Source organism: Cetorhinus maximus, chromosome 17 (assembly GCF_964194155.1).
Source record: "Cetorhinus maximus chromosome 17, sCetMax3.hap1.1, whole genome shotgun sequence".
Classification (NCBI taxonomy): Eukaryota; Metazoa; Chordata; class Chondrichthyes; order Lamniformes; family Cetorhinidae; genus Cetorhinus; species Cetorhinus maximus.
In genome coordinates, this window is record NC_135895.1 from 15,720,164 (window position 1) to 15,734,950 (window position 14,787).

Consider the following 14,787-nt stretch of genomic DNA (forward strand, 5'->3'; position numbering starts at 1 on the left):
ATTCGAACAACGCTTATTGGTGTTTACAGTGATTTTATTTTGTGTGTGTGTGACTAGGAAGTAAACAGGAGCTCGGCGTCATAAAAGCGGCGGCGGCAGCAGCTAAAGCGAAAGGATCCCCGCCGCAGAGGGGAGAGAATGAGCTCGCTTGCCCGCCTCCTCCTCCTCCTCTCACACTGGAGGGAAGCGCTCCGCTCCGGCTAGAGAGACCGCACTCATTCACACCGCTCCCAGAGAGTGGGGAGCAGGAGGCACACAGCGACTGGTCGCGCGGCGGCGGGAGGAGGAGGAGGAGGAGGGGGGGTGGTGGTGGGTGTGCAAGTGCCCGGTCACTCAGGACCCCGGTAAGTACCAGGCAGTGAGCCTAACACAGCATGGACTGCAGGCAGGGAAGCACTCGAGCCATCTCTCCATTGCCGCCCCGTGTGCATGCATCAAAGGCAAAAGCTCTGCCGCTTTATCCTAAGGCATAGCTGCCACCATAGCGGCTTCAGTATGTTTTTGGGGAGGGAGGGAGGGGTGGTGGGGGACAGCGGAAGCCTCGAGAAGAGAGAGGGGAGGGGGCTGTGTGGAGGGAAAGGAAGGAAAGAGCCGCTGCTTCAATGTGATGTTTCTTGAGTTTCTACTGCCTGTCTGCGCTCCTCTCGCTATGGCGGTCTGGGCTTTGCCAGTACACTGCTTGTTGGGGTTTTGGGTATGTCTGCAATGAGCTTCCCCCTCTCCCCTTCCAGTCAGTCCTCTTTAACAGCGAGCGTTTTAACCGAATCGAGCGGGGGATTATAATCTGACCTAAGGGGCGAATTGCGTCATGTTTTGCTAAATAGTAAAAAAAAAATAGTGTCAGCCGGTTTAATGCAGTTAGTTGAGTGATGAGTTTGGGATTTTTCATCCGCTGACATTTTCTGAGTTTTTTTTGTTTTAACGTTTGCTTGAGAGGAAATTTGGGGGGGGCGGGGGTGGTGTGAGGCGGGCAAGAGCTCACAAACATCACTCTTGAGGGCAGAATGACCTATTCCCAGAACATTGTGTTTTTGATCATTTTTGTTGTCACTCCATCAAACCTACCGGGTAGTGTAACTTATTGCAAGTTTTCAGAAAATATGTATTAATCTGAATGTCAAAGGATACAATTTAGAAGAACCCCAAAGGTTTGGTGGCAAATTGTGATTTCTCAAAGGGATTATAGTTTGGAAGTTGTTCCAACACATTGCCCACGAATTTATTTGCCTTGGATTTTTTTTTTTGTGACAATGTACTGGCTTTATTTTGTGGGAACTCACCAACACCTTCAGATACTGCTGCATTAGTAGTTGTTATACTCTAATTTGGTTACATAGTAGGTAGTGTGGCAGGAGTATATCATTTATGGTACTCAGAATTCTCAATTTTTCCCAATAACCTTTAAGCATAAGAAAGACAGTTGACGACCAGAAAGTCTCTTGGCCTCATTGAGCTTGGCCCAAATGCTCCAATTCAACCAACCTCTCATCCGATGGTACATTCTACATCCACAATGTAGAACCATAGAATTTTCCAGGACAGAAGGAAACCATTCTGCACTCTGAAAGAGCTATCCAACTTTTTCACTTTTTCAATATTTATTTACTTAACCTTTTCTTTAAAAAAAGAGGTTATTCTGTTACAAGGTTTGTTTCTGTTAGAGTATTGCATCCATGTCCTAACAGCTCGGGCCTAAGCAGCCATTTCTAGAGGTTTGAGCATAACTTTCTTGCTTTTGGACTCTAAGCCTCTGTTTATAAAGTCAAGGTTCCCTTATGCAATTTAGCAACCTTCTCAACGTGCCCTGTCACTTATGCCATTTAATACTTTGATTATGTTGAAGTGAGAGCCTTCTTTAACTTCCAGCCCTCTAAACTGTAGAGTTTGTTTATTTAATCTTACAAACATATGAGTTAGGAGCAGGAGTAGGCCATTCGGTCCACTGAGTCTGCTGCACCATTCAATAAGATCATGGCTGATCTGATTGTGGCCTCAACATTCCACTTTCCTTCCTACCCCCTAAACCCTTTGATTCCCTCATCAATCAACAATCTTATCCAATTCTGCCTTTAAAATATTCAATGACTCTGCCTCTACAGCTCTCTGGGGAAGAGAGTTCCAAAGACTCATGACCCTCTGGGAGAAAAAAAATTCTCCTCATCTCTGTCTTAAACTGTGACCCCTAGTTCTGGTCTCCTTTCAGCATCCACCCTGTCAAGTCCCCTCAGGATCTTATGTTTCAATAAGATCACTTCTCAATCTTCTAAACTCCAATGGATACAGACCTAACCTGATCAACATTTCCTCATAAGATAACCCCTTCATTCCATGAGTCAGTTGAGTAAACTTTCTCTGAGCTGCTTTTAATGCAACTTTTCACAACTTATCTTTTCACATAAGGAGACCAAAGCTGTTCACAGAAGTCTGTATGGTCTCACCAATACCCTACACAACTGTAGCAAAACATCACTACATGTATGTTCCATTTCCCTTACAACAAATGGCAACATTCCATTTGTCTTCTAATTCCTTGCATATCATGCTGTTTACATTTGGGATGGTTGTTCTTTTGCTCTTCTCTGCTCCCTTTTTAAATATGCCATCCAAATTGTGACATCATGTGAAAATAATTTCTATAGACCAGCTGTGTGGTTCTGATGAAGCACCATAACCTTTTCTTAGAACTAAAAGAGAAATCACTTTTAAACACAAAACAGACCTGTCAGCTTCTGGGAATAACAGACAAGTCAACACTTTAGGCTGGGCCCTACTTCAAAACAGTGAAATAAAGGATTAACAAGCCTATTAATAGAATTTGAAGGGGTAAAACAAATGAGCAGAAAAAAAACAGGGAAAGTTACCATCTCAATGATTGTGAGGTGATGCAGTGGAAAGAGGCATTAAAGAAACAAAGAAGATGTGGATAGCTGAGGCATTGGGAATTTTTTTTCCCCAAGGAAAAGCAAAAAAATGGGAAAGGTGGAAAACTTGGGGAGGGCTGCAAATAAGGCCCGAAACTAAAACAAAAATTGTCAATGCAGAACGTTAGGTCTACAGGTCCAAAGGGAAAGAACAGGTCAGTGTTCCCTCTTCCTGTTCTCCCATCTCACTTCCATGATGAGGAGTATTTCTTCATCCTCTTCTCTCTTTTCCCCTCCCCCACCCTCAATTTAAGAAAAAAAGCCAACATGTCACCCTGCCTTCTGAACATCAATCAACCTCAAATTGTCAGCACCCATTGCCTGTTTTTAAAAAAATAAATGGAGGATCTTGCAGGTACCAAAGGCAACATTTTAACCAAGGGCCACAGTATGTAGGAGAAAAAAACGATACTCTAAGTTTAAAATATTATTCTCCACATTGCCATGACATTGAAAGTGATGAAGCTACTCTCCTCAGTTCTTGTGCAAACTCAATCCCCATTATAACAGGTTTGATCCTTCTCCAAGTGTGCAGTTGTTTGTATTTGTTGATATTTAACTTCATGTGCCAAGAATTTATGACTTGGAAGTAATAATATGCAGGAAGAGCATTTTGAAAGACAGTCATCACCTAGTATGTAATAACTGATGATATTGAGAGCCCAAGTGCTTTTTCAGAAATGACCTCTAAGTGAACAAGGATCAATATTCAATCCATTTATAGTATAACGTGGTGCTCCATTGTATAACTTCTGTTGTTTAAAAGCTCCCTTAAATCCTAAACAACTGAAAATAACATTACTTAGCTCCTTTCAGTTTTCATTCCTAAAATAGCATTTTATTACCCTCGAGTGTGGATATAATTTTGTTTTCATACTTTCTTTTACACATGACATCATATTTCAAGCATCTTGTATAAAAGATACAGTGTGTGATAAATACGAGCACACCTTGAGGCAGAACTTCAATGCTGGTGAATTCGTCTGGTTGATCCTTGCTCCTGAACCTGAACTCTAGTCCACAATACAAAAACAAAGTTTCAGGGCCACTGTTTGACCATGACTGACTAAATGAAATTCTGTTTCTATTGTGTGCAATTACAATCATTTTTGTGGCATTTCACTAATCTATCCATGTTCCACCGAAACTTAGCGGATCCTTATTTAATCAGCCAGTGAGAAGAAATTCAACCCCATTTTTTATAGATCAGAATCTACACAGAGGAAAGTACAGATTGCAGAGTATGGTATAGGGCAGGTGGCAAGTGCATTGGATACTAATGAGATGGACATGAGTCTTGTTAAAGGACAAGATCAGGAACCAGTATATCGGGGTGGCGGGGTGGCGGGGTGGCGGGGGGGGGGGGGGGGGGGGGCATCAGTGAAGATTATGGGAGCATCGAAGAAAGTAGCGGAGAAGAGATTGAAATGTTTGGCCATCTGTTGTGGAGAGAGAGAGATGAGGGGGTGGAAATGTGATGAGGTGAGTGATGGAGATAGGACTGCCAGGGAGAAGGGGAAGGCCTAAGACCAGATGGAATGATGCGGTGGTGAGAGCAGCATGATTGGAAGAGGAATAGATGACTGAGAGGAGATGGAGAAGGGTGATCAAGCAACATTGTGATGACCCCTAGTAAAATGGGAGAAGCTGAAAAGTAAGAAGAGGCAAGTGCATTCTATTTCATTAGTTGCCTTTCTTGGTAAGGATGTACATTGGCAAACAAGTCCTACAGTGATACTTTATGAACTTTACACAGAATTGTTACTGCAGATTCACTTCAAATCAATGCATAATACACTGGCCTGCTTTTTTGGTGCTTAGTAGGGGGAGGAGTTTTGGAATCACAATTAAATGCTTATTTTTTTGTTTTCTGTTGGCTAACTTTATAGCTTTCACTTCAATTTTTCCAGCATTTATATTTTTTAAATGGCGTAAGAATAATTTTTATCCTCCTTTTTGTGTTTTTGTAATAAATGTAGCAGGAAAAGGGTGTAGCAAGCCAACTGGCTGAAGATCCGATTCATCGCTTTTGTAGGCACGGACTTCTATGGGGTCTAGGTGGTTTCCCCAGTCGATTGCACAATATTCAGTGAAGCAGAGATTTTGGAGCTGCTCTGCTGATTATTGAAATGTAAGAACATAAGGAATAGGAGCAAGAGTAGGCCTTATAATTTCCCAATCCTGTACCATCATTCAATGCAATCACAGCTGATCATCATCTACTTCAACTTCATTTCCCTGCTGTATCCCTGCACCCCTTGATTCCCTTGGTGTCCAAAAATCTGTTGACCTCAGTCTTGAATATACTCAATGACGGAGCATCCACAGCACTCCGGGGTAGAGAGTTCCAACTCTTTGAGCGAAGAGATTTTCTCCTTATCTCAGTCCTAAATGGCCAACCCCTTATTCTGAGATTATGCCCCCTAAACAACCTCCCAACATTTACCCATCAAGCTCTGTAAGAAATTTATACATTTCGATGAGGATACATCTCATTCTTCTAAACTGCAGGGAATATGGGCTCATTCTATTCAATTGCTGTTCCTGGGATAACACTCTCATCCCAGGAATCAATCTAGTGAACTTTCATTGCACCCCTTCTAAGACAAGGATAACCTTCTTTAGGTAAGGAGATAAAAATTGTACACCAGTCTCTCAGATCATGATCTCACCAAAACCCTATATAATTGTTGCAATTTCCTCACTCTTGTAATCTCCCTCTTGCTATAAAGGCTTTACATTTCTAATTGCTGCTGTATCTACATGTTTACTTTCTGTAATATGTGGATATCCAAATCCCTCTGCATACTACTTACCTCTTTAAAAAAACTTTACCTCTCAAAGGGTAATGTTGAGAACCAATGTCTTAATTGGTTGGATGGTCCTGGTTGTACAAACAACCAGAAAGTTACTGTTGGTTCCTACCAGTAAGCTTTTTCTGCATGAGTTGGTTCAACTCCAGCAGTCCCCCCCCCCGCCCCCCCCCCCACCCCTGTGTATACCTTGGAATTCCTATGCTTTGGCTGCTGCTAACCTATTTCTCAGCTCTTTGTACTGCAGTTGTGTCCTTTGCACAGCCATGATCTAACTGTAAAATGGAACAGGCTTGTGGGGCTGAATGAACTATTCCATGTACTCCATCTCTGTGTACAAAAATTTCTTTGTAGCTTGATTTGTAGACTCTTAATTATGACAATACGCTTCTATTGGTGAGAGGTTTGGCTAATTTTTAAAAAATGTTTGAAGAGGGAATTGCTGGTGAAGTGAATGAATGGTTTTGCATATGGCAATTTTATTTATTTTCCTTCAGGAACGCGAAACACTTAGTATTTGAGAAAAATTGCACCTTAAACAGTAGTTAGAATTGTAATTCTAAAAATTGTGGTGAAGCAGGGTATGTCGAGGGCATTCAAGTTCACCACTTTGTTGGTTAGCAGAGTTTAAGCAAAATCTTCTGATGTAAGGTTTGAACCTGGAGCATACAGCGGCCTAAGCTGCAACTCAAGTTGAAAAACACAAGCCTCCAGCTGTTACGTATTAAAAGATCTCTTTTGATCTCTGAAAATGGTGCGTGAACTAATCTGCTGTTTAGTTACAAAGCACAGTCTTCCGGCAACCAAATCAGGCACCAATGTTAGAGCAGTTGCTTGTTCGAGTAAAAGCAATAATTTGGCAGCTGTGTATCTTGGCCAATGCATTTGTGTAATGAATAAATAAGTGGACCATTCAAGGAAAAAAAAGAGGTCCCAGTGCCACATAATCCATATCATCAATTGAATCTGAGTAAAATGCTGAATAGTGCTGGAAAAGAGTGTTGTATATGAAGCATAGGTTTGTTGGTTGATTTTGCTCTGAAATGAGGACAAATGTAAGCACCCAGCTTTGATTCACCGGATCCTTAAAATTTCTAGCGTGATTTTGAGTTAAACAGACCAGGCAGGTTCTAATTTGCTTCATGGTCTCTTGTCAAGTTAGCTGATCTCAGCTAGGTGGGATGGAAGGGGTGAAAGGAGAGTGGAGAAGGTGATTACAGCTGATATTAGTGTTCCCACGTAATGAGGGGGAAATTTGACACGCCTGCCAAAGTTGGGAGAGAAGAAAAAAGTGCAAGCTTGTGAATTCAAAATCACACTCTGCTGTGATGTCTCAACCATTAGGTTATAATACTGATGCTCACATTCCATGTTCCCCGAGCAATTGCTGCTTTCAGTATGTCCTGAAGGGTTGCAAGTGCTCACATACTTACCTGCAGCATGAGTCACTTGCTTTTAAGAGAAAAGGAATGATGGGGAATGCACCTATTCTGTCCAGCATTCTCCTGTTTGATTCTGATTGTAAACTATATGTTCACCTGGCATGGACAGCAGGCGATGAAGCACAGTATTCATAATTGGGGCATGGATGTACATTAAGACAGCTCTGTTAGACAATGCCTCTGCTTGTGAAAGGATGAGCAGAGCAACATCTGAAGACTTCAAGGGGTGAGTTTTAACTTCAAAGAGAGTGGGTTTGGTAGCGGCTGGGAGATTAAAATCCCTGAAATTGACAGTGGCCACAGCCTGCCGACTTCTGCATTTAACTGCAGCATGTTGGGCTGTGTGAGAGAAACCTGCCCCGTGAGAGGCAAGTTGGCAATTTCAATTTGTTAATGTGTGATTAAGAGGTTTTTCTAATGGGTTTTCAACTTTAACTCTGGGTGCACAAAATTCTCGGGCTTATGGGAACTCCCCAGTGGAACGTGAGGGAACACGTTATAGTTGAGGAGGCTGAAAAAATGACAGGCAAAAAAAAAAATCCCATAAACGCTGAAACCTCATGCCTGCTTCCTCGTCTAATAGCTTTTGCTCTCGGTACTTTACAGGTGATTTCTACTCCTTTTGCACACCCTGCGCTGGAGACTGGCACTTCTGATCTCTCTGTGCCATCTATGATATATCCGATCAGCACGGGTGCCGCTTGTGTTGTTTTCGCTCTTGCCTCCAATGAGGATCAAGATGACCAGTAGCAGCAGCCTTTTACTCACACGCTACCACAGGGGAGAGGGGATGAACAGAGACATTCAGTTTGCAGGAGGTGATAACCACAACATAGGATATACAGGCAGAGAATCAGCTTCCTGGATACGCCTGAATACCAAAGATCTTTTGCCAGATGGTGACAGTCATTTGGAGCCTGCTGGTATAAATCCTGCTACCAAATGGACTTGGTACCCAAACTTTGCCAGTGGCTGTTAAAGTTAACTGCTGCTGCTTGTAGCTACTGCTATCAGGAGATCTGCTGTCATGTATGTCACGCTCGTCTGTCTTACATCATCCTCACACATCTAGTGTAGCTTGTGTGCAACCGCTCAGTGACGTCCATCATCCAACTACACCTAGGCCGACCCTTCTTTCTGCTGCCCTCCGCTTTATGCTGAAGGAGAGGCCTCTGTAACTTTTCAGCTCTGATCATGTGGCCAAAATACTGACATTTTCTTTTCTGGATGTCACTTTTGAGAGTCCTTTTTTGCTCCTGCAATTTCAAGCACCTCTTCGTTTTGCCTTATGGTCCGTATCTGGAATTTTAAGCTTGTATCTTAGCATCCATGTTTCAAAGGCCTCAATTTTCTTCCACGGATCTTTGATGTGTGATCAGTTACCACTGCCCTCGAATTCTTTGTTTCGGGTTCCTCCCGGGGTTCTGCAGTCGGCCTCCCACAAATGCAGCACATTTGTCACTGATGCTATGTTTACCAGAGGAGACAGTTATGTACACTTTCCACCACTGATGCCAGTCAGAAAATGAGTGGATGCTCAGGTTTGCATCTCCTGGCTGGCTTCTCATAGGTGCAGGGTGTCATCGGCTGCATGCATGAGGCGGTCAATGCATCTGCAGATCATCCAGGAGTTTTCAGGAGCCTCAAGGGCTTCTGCTCGACCAAAGTGCAGCTGGTCTGCCAACTACAAAAGGATGATTTATGAAGGTGTGTGCAACATTCCCTCAAATGCCATGATCCTTTTTGTCCTGTGACAGTCTACCCTTTCTGAGCGCTTTGCACTTCAGAACAGACTAACCTGCCAACTGTTTGGCAATGAGAGTTATCCTCCTAAAACGTGGCTGATGTCTGAGAGAAGCCTAAGCAATAAAGCCCAGCGGACTAATACAATTAAAGTCATGTACCACTTAACAGGCAGCAGGCAAAACTGGATAATTGGAAAGTGGTGCAAACAGATAATATTTATGTGGCTCATAAACAGAAACTTAACAATTTCAAATTATGTAACACATCCTTGTGCCGTGACAAATCTTTACTCTTTCCTTCTTCTGCTACACTTGTGTCATGTAATCCCTGTAGCTTCGGCAGAGGTAGAGACAGGCTTCTCAGACTCCTGTTGTAACTGCTGAGATGTTCTTAGCTGATGCCGCTTTGGTTTTGGAGTCTGAGGGCCCCACCATTTCCGTGTGCACCTGTGTGGGTGCAGATTCAACCATCGAGACACGAGGTGGGAGGGGAATGTGGGTGCGAAGTGGAAAGATTTTGAGCAGAGTTCCCACTTCCATGTGTCCTTTCACCGTTTTCCCTCTCTTGGCCAAACCCCATTTCCCTGCCAGCAATGAGCCGGAGAGCACTTGGCTGCAGATCACTGGAGTGCTGAATACCCGAGGCCAAAGTTTCATCAGTCCTAGTTAAAGTGCATTCAGAGTGTGCAAGCCATTGGTGAGAGTCTTCATGAACTCATTTGACTGCTGCATTTGATACCCCAAGCAGGCGGTCCTTCTTTCCATGGATGAAGACATTATTGCAAAGGCCTGAGACATCATGCCATTCATGCTTGAGACAAAGTCCTCCAATCTCTATGCAAGCCTGGACAGTGCAGCAGGGAAGTCTGCCAGTGCATTGTATATATTTTTTGCTGTTCCATATGTCTCCTTTGTTGGCTGCTCTCGAGGTTCAGCATCTACGTCCAGTTGAGCAGAGCTTGGTTCATTCTGCACCCTCTGATGCAGATTCCACTACTGCACCTGTCTCCACTGTTTGTCCTTGCTCACTTGTGTGAGATATCAGGTGGAAACATGTCCTATTAGTCCCACTGAAGTGTGAGCAACTGAATTGGTGCATGGTCTGCATGAGTTCTGTGATAGTGCATCCTTGGAGTGTGTGGTCTCCTCTCTGACTCCTGGACCATCTCGTGTGGGAGGACTTGATGGCCTTGGAAGAGATTGAAGGTATGTCACAGTAAGAATGTTCTAAGTGAACCATATGCACATGATCATACTACACCGGTTGCTGACATCAAATGAACATGAGAGGGTGTTGTATGCCATGTGACTGTGGTAGTTAACTCTGTCTTCAGGTAGCTGTGCGCACTTCATTTCCCTATTTCCAGTGGTCATCCATGTTGTGACTCTGCTTATCTCCTGGACCACCTCTTCTGCAGTTGTCTGTATTAAGATGACTAGAGGACTACCTCCAGTTCTGTGCTCTTCTGCAAGGATGGAAAGAAGTGACCTCTGGGAGAGGGTAATGGAATGTGTTAAATGGTTGGATGGATAACATTTGAGGGTGACTGAGGGAAAGGCATGACATTACATGAAGTTGAGGGTCAGATAAGGATGTGAGGAAGTGCATAGACTGAGGGAGTTGGGTGCACATGGAAGGTAAGTTGGTGTGAGGCGTGGGGTGCTGGCGTCGGCTTGGTGTGATGCACTCGGCAGCATGTGTTTAGTGTGCCATTGTGCTCTCCTTTCCTGCTCTGATCAGGTCATTAAACCTCTTCTGGCACTGTATCCAGGAGCGTAGCACCTTCCTCTTGCTGCTCACCTCCTCAACCAACTCCAGCCACACCTTGCTCTCTGTGGCAGGTTGCTTCTTGCAGTCGACAGGAAAGAGTATCACTCTGTGGGCCCTTGTAGGTCTAGGGAAGCATCTGGAAAGTGAGGCACAGCCTTGCCACATTGGGACTTCATCAAGCCAGTTGCTTCCTCTGTTCTCACACCTCTCAATCGAACAACTTTACAATGTCCTGTTAATTTTTGTTCTATTTTTATGGGATGTGTGCATCACTGGCAAGGCCAGCATTTGTTGCCCATTGTTTATTTTTCTTGAGAAGGCGGTGGGGAGTCACCTTCTTGAACCACTGCAGTCCGTGTGGTGTCAGTACACCCACTGTGCTGTCAGGAAGGGAGTTTCAGGATTTTGACCCCAGCAACAGAGATGTATCTCCAAGTCAGGATGGTGTGTGGCTTGGAGCAAAACTTGCAGGTGGTGGTGTTTCCATGCCCTTGCTTTTTTCATGCGTTTCCATGCGTCTGCTGCCCTTGTCCTTCTAGGTGGTAGTGGTCATGTGTTTGGAAGGTGCTGTCGAAGGAGCCTTGGCGAGTTGTGGGCTGCAGTGCATCTTGTATTTGGTACACACTGCTGCCAATGTAGTGGAGGGAGTGAATATTTAAGGATGTTAATTGTTTGGAAAGGTAGAAGCAAATGCAATGGCTAGAATACAAAATCACTGACTGCCCTTACCTCCAGAAAGATGCTGCTATCACCCCTCCCACCTGCCCCCCACCGCACCAACATATCGTCATGCTAGAACTAGCCCCCAATCTCCCAACCAGATGAGAGGTACTAGTACAAAATGTCACCAGTAAACATGCATTCAAAATGGCACACTTAAAGAGTTTGTGTTGTGTGGAAAGTTAGGAAAATTAAATGTATGATAGATAAAAGTTATATTAATATTTAAATAAAACCTCAACTGCTGGATATTTGAAATGAAACACCTAAATGCTGTAAATTACTGAACAGATTGATCAGCATCTTTAAAAGGAAAAGCTAGATTGAGTTCCAGCCACGTAACCTCTTTTCTTATACACTCCTCTCCGCCCCATGGCTTCCCTGTGTAACTGATCTGTATATTTAGCATCACAGGAACACAAGCAATAGGAGCAGGAGTAGACTATATGGCCCATCAAGCTTGCTCTGCCATTCAATATGATCATGGTTGATCTTGGGCTTCAACTCCACTCCCCACCCACTCCCCATGTCCCGTGCCACCTTGAGAGACCAAAAGTCTGTCTATCCCAGCCTTAAATGTGTTCAGTGATGGAACATCCACAACCCTCTGGGGTAGAGAATTCCAAAGATTCACAGCCCTTTGAGTGAAGTAATTTCTTCTCATCTCAGTTCTAAATGATCCGCCCCTTCTCCTGAGACTGATTTCCCGACCAGTGGAAACAATCTCTCAGTATCTACCCTGTCAAGCCCCTGCTGACTCTTGTATGTTTCAGTGAGATCACCTCTCATTCTTCCAAACTCCAGGGAAAATAGACCCAATTTTCTCAGCTACTCATCATAGGACAACTTCCTCATCCCAGGGGCCAGTTTAGTGAACCGTCGCTGTACCGCTTCCAATGCAAGTATATCTTAAATGTGGAGGCCAAAACTGCACACAGTTCTCCAGATGTGGTCTCACCAAAACCTTATACAATTCTAGCAAGTCTCCTTTATTCCTCTTGCAATGAAGGCCAACATGCCATTTGCCTTCCTAATTGCTTGCTGTACCTGTAGGTTAACTTTATGCGTTCCTACGAGCACACCCAAGACTCTTTGAACATCCACACTTGCAAGTTTCTCATCTTTTAAATAAAAAAAATTCAGCTCTTCTTTCGACCAAAGTGAATAACTTCACACTGCTATTTGCTATCTTCACATCTGCTATTTTAAAATAAACTGTCATCACTGGGTTTATTTGGCATTTTAATAACAGAAATGGTCTTGTTTCAGTTAGTACACCTTCTAGGTGCACAACATGTTGCTTGTAATTCATTATGTCTGATTGTTCTCATCACCACTAACAGACCTAATAATATTGGTCATTCACCTCGATGCACTATACCACTTAAGAAACTCTGTCTTGATGTAGAACATTGGCCAGAGGGTATAATTATACTGTTGAGTATTTTTCACCATTCAGATTGATACAGGATAAATTTTTACATCTCACTGTTGTGCTTTACTGCTGGTCAGAATGCTCATTGTCATAAATGATAATGAGTGGTTAGTTCTTTATTCACTCCTTTACGTTACAAGATATAATTATCAGCAAGACAGCAGAGTTATCCACGATAGAAAGAAAGAACTTGATTTTATATAGAATCCTCCAGGACCTCCGGATGCCCCAAAGCGATCTATAGCCGATGAAACTCTGACGAAAGTAATTTTGTTATGATGACTCCCACGAACAACAGTGTGATGATGGCTAGCTAGCTAATCTGCTTCAGCGAAGTTAATCGAGGGAGATATTGGCCAGGTCACTGGGGAGAACTCCCTTGCTCTTTGAAATGGTGCAATGGGATCTTTTTATGTCCACCTGAGAGGGCAGTGGGGGCTTCGGTTTAATGTCTCACCTGAAGAACCGCACCACCAACAGTTTAACGCTTCCCCAGTACTGAACTAGAGTGTCAGCCTGGAGGATGGTCAAGACTCTGGGGTGGAACTTGAATCCACAATTGCCTGCCTCAGAGGCAGGAGTATTACCATTGAGCCATGGCTAACAGATTGAGATTTAACGATATATTCTGGTATCATCCAAAAGTGGAGCTTATACTATTTATTTTCCTCACTGAAATGGTTTTTCTTTACCAATTAACGTTCTACAGAGCTCCCATGTTAAAATGATAAAGTAGTACTTTTCTGTTTCTGTACATGAAGAAAGAAGAGAGAAATGAAACCATTCTCATATTTGGCGTAGGAGTTAACCAATCATTTTTATTACTTATTGTTTTCTGTTGTATTCTTTTTCTCATTCTTCTGATATCAGAAGTATTATTGTTTAGCTTTAGGAAAAATGGAATATTTGTGCACTAATTTATTTTATAACTCCATAGTAGTGATGTTGGTTGAGGGAACACTGGACAGAACTCCCCTGCCCTTCTTTGAATCGCGCTATGGGATTTTTATGTAAACCTGTGCGGGGAGTAGAGGGCCTAGATTTTTGTCTTATCAGAAAGGTGACGCCTCCAACAGTGCAGAACTCACTCATTACTACATTTGATTGTCAGACTAGCGATTTATGTTCTCGTGTATCTGGAGTGAGAGTTGAACCCATGACTAGACTCACAGTGCACAAGAAGCTTAATGGTCCCATTTGCCATTAACATTGTCAGACTCACTACAGAAGCAAGCAGACATTTCAAGAAGGCAGGAATCCTATATTGTGAACCTTAGTGTTCTAAATGGCAGTGACTCAATCTTGGTACGTGACAGTGTAGTGTTCACTGTATATTTCAAAGTCTCTCCTTCAACATAAATGGGAGGTGGACTATTTGGCTGACCAGGTATGGGTTGATATGTGCTTTGTTTTGGCAATATTCAAGGACAGGCCGAGTTGCTTGTGTGCAGAATTGAAGGGATTAAGGGTGGCTTGCAAATCTGGTGCAGAGTGGACAACAACACTACAGTCATTCGCAAACTGTAGATCATATATATCTATGGTGGTCAGTTTAGTTTTGGCATGGAGTTGACTGGGGTTAAAGAGGTTTCCATTTAGATGTATTTCATACAGACACCAGAGGATAGTTGACTTTTGAGGTGAATAGCCACTGTCAGGTAGATTGTAAATAGTATAGGGGCTATCACACAGCTTTGCTTGATCTCGGTCTGAATTTTGAAGGTGTCTGTTTCAGATCTCCCACTCAAGACAGTTGCAATTGTAGGATTATGATGAAGTTTCTTGGACGCCCAAATCTTTGGAGCACTTCGCATACCTTGGGAGTCACCTCTCTCAAGAAGCCACCACTGACGAGACAATTCAAGACCAGACCAGCTGTGCCAGCTCAGCCTTCTACAAACTATGGCAGTTCCGAAGAAGAGTCATGTTCAAAATGTTAA

At 43.2% G+C, this 14,787-nt stretch overlaps 1 protein-coding gene across 1 annotated transcript in view; it reads left to right on the forward strand.

Annotated features, from left to right (window-relative positions):
* Nucleotides 1-307: 307 nt before the first annotated feature.
* Nucleotides 308-14,787, forward strand: part of LOC144692201 (volume-regulated anion channel subunit LRRC8D-like) — an 87,824-nt gene continuing 73,344 nt past the window's right edge. The window contains exon 1 of the mRNA XM_078560764.1: nucleotides 308-344. The gene's annotated coding sequence lies outside the window, so the exon portion shown is untranslated. The remainder of the gene's footprint in view (nucleotides 345-14,787) is intronic.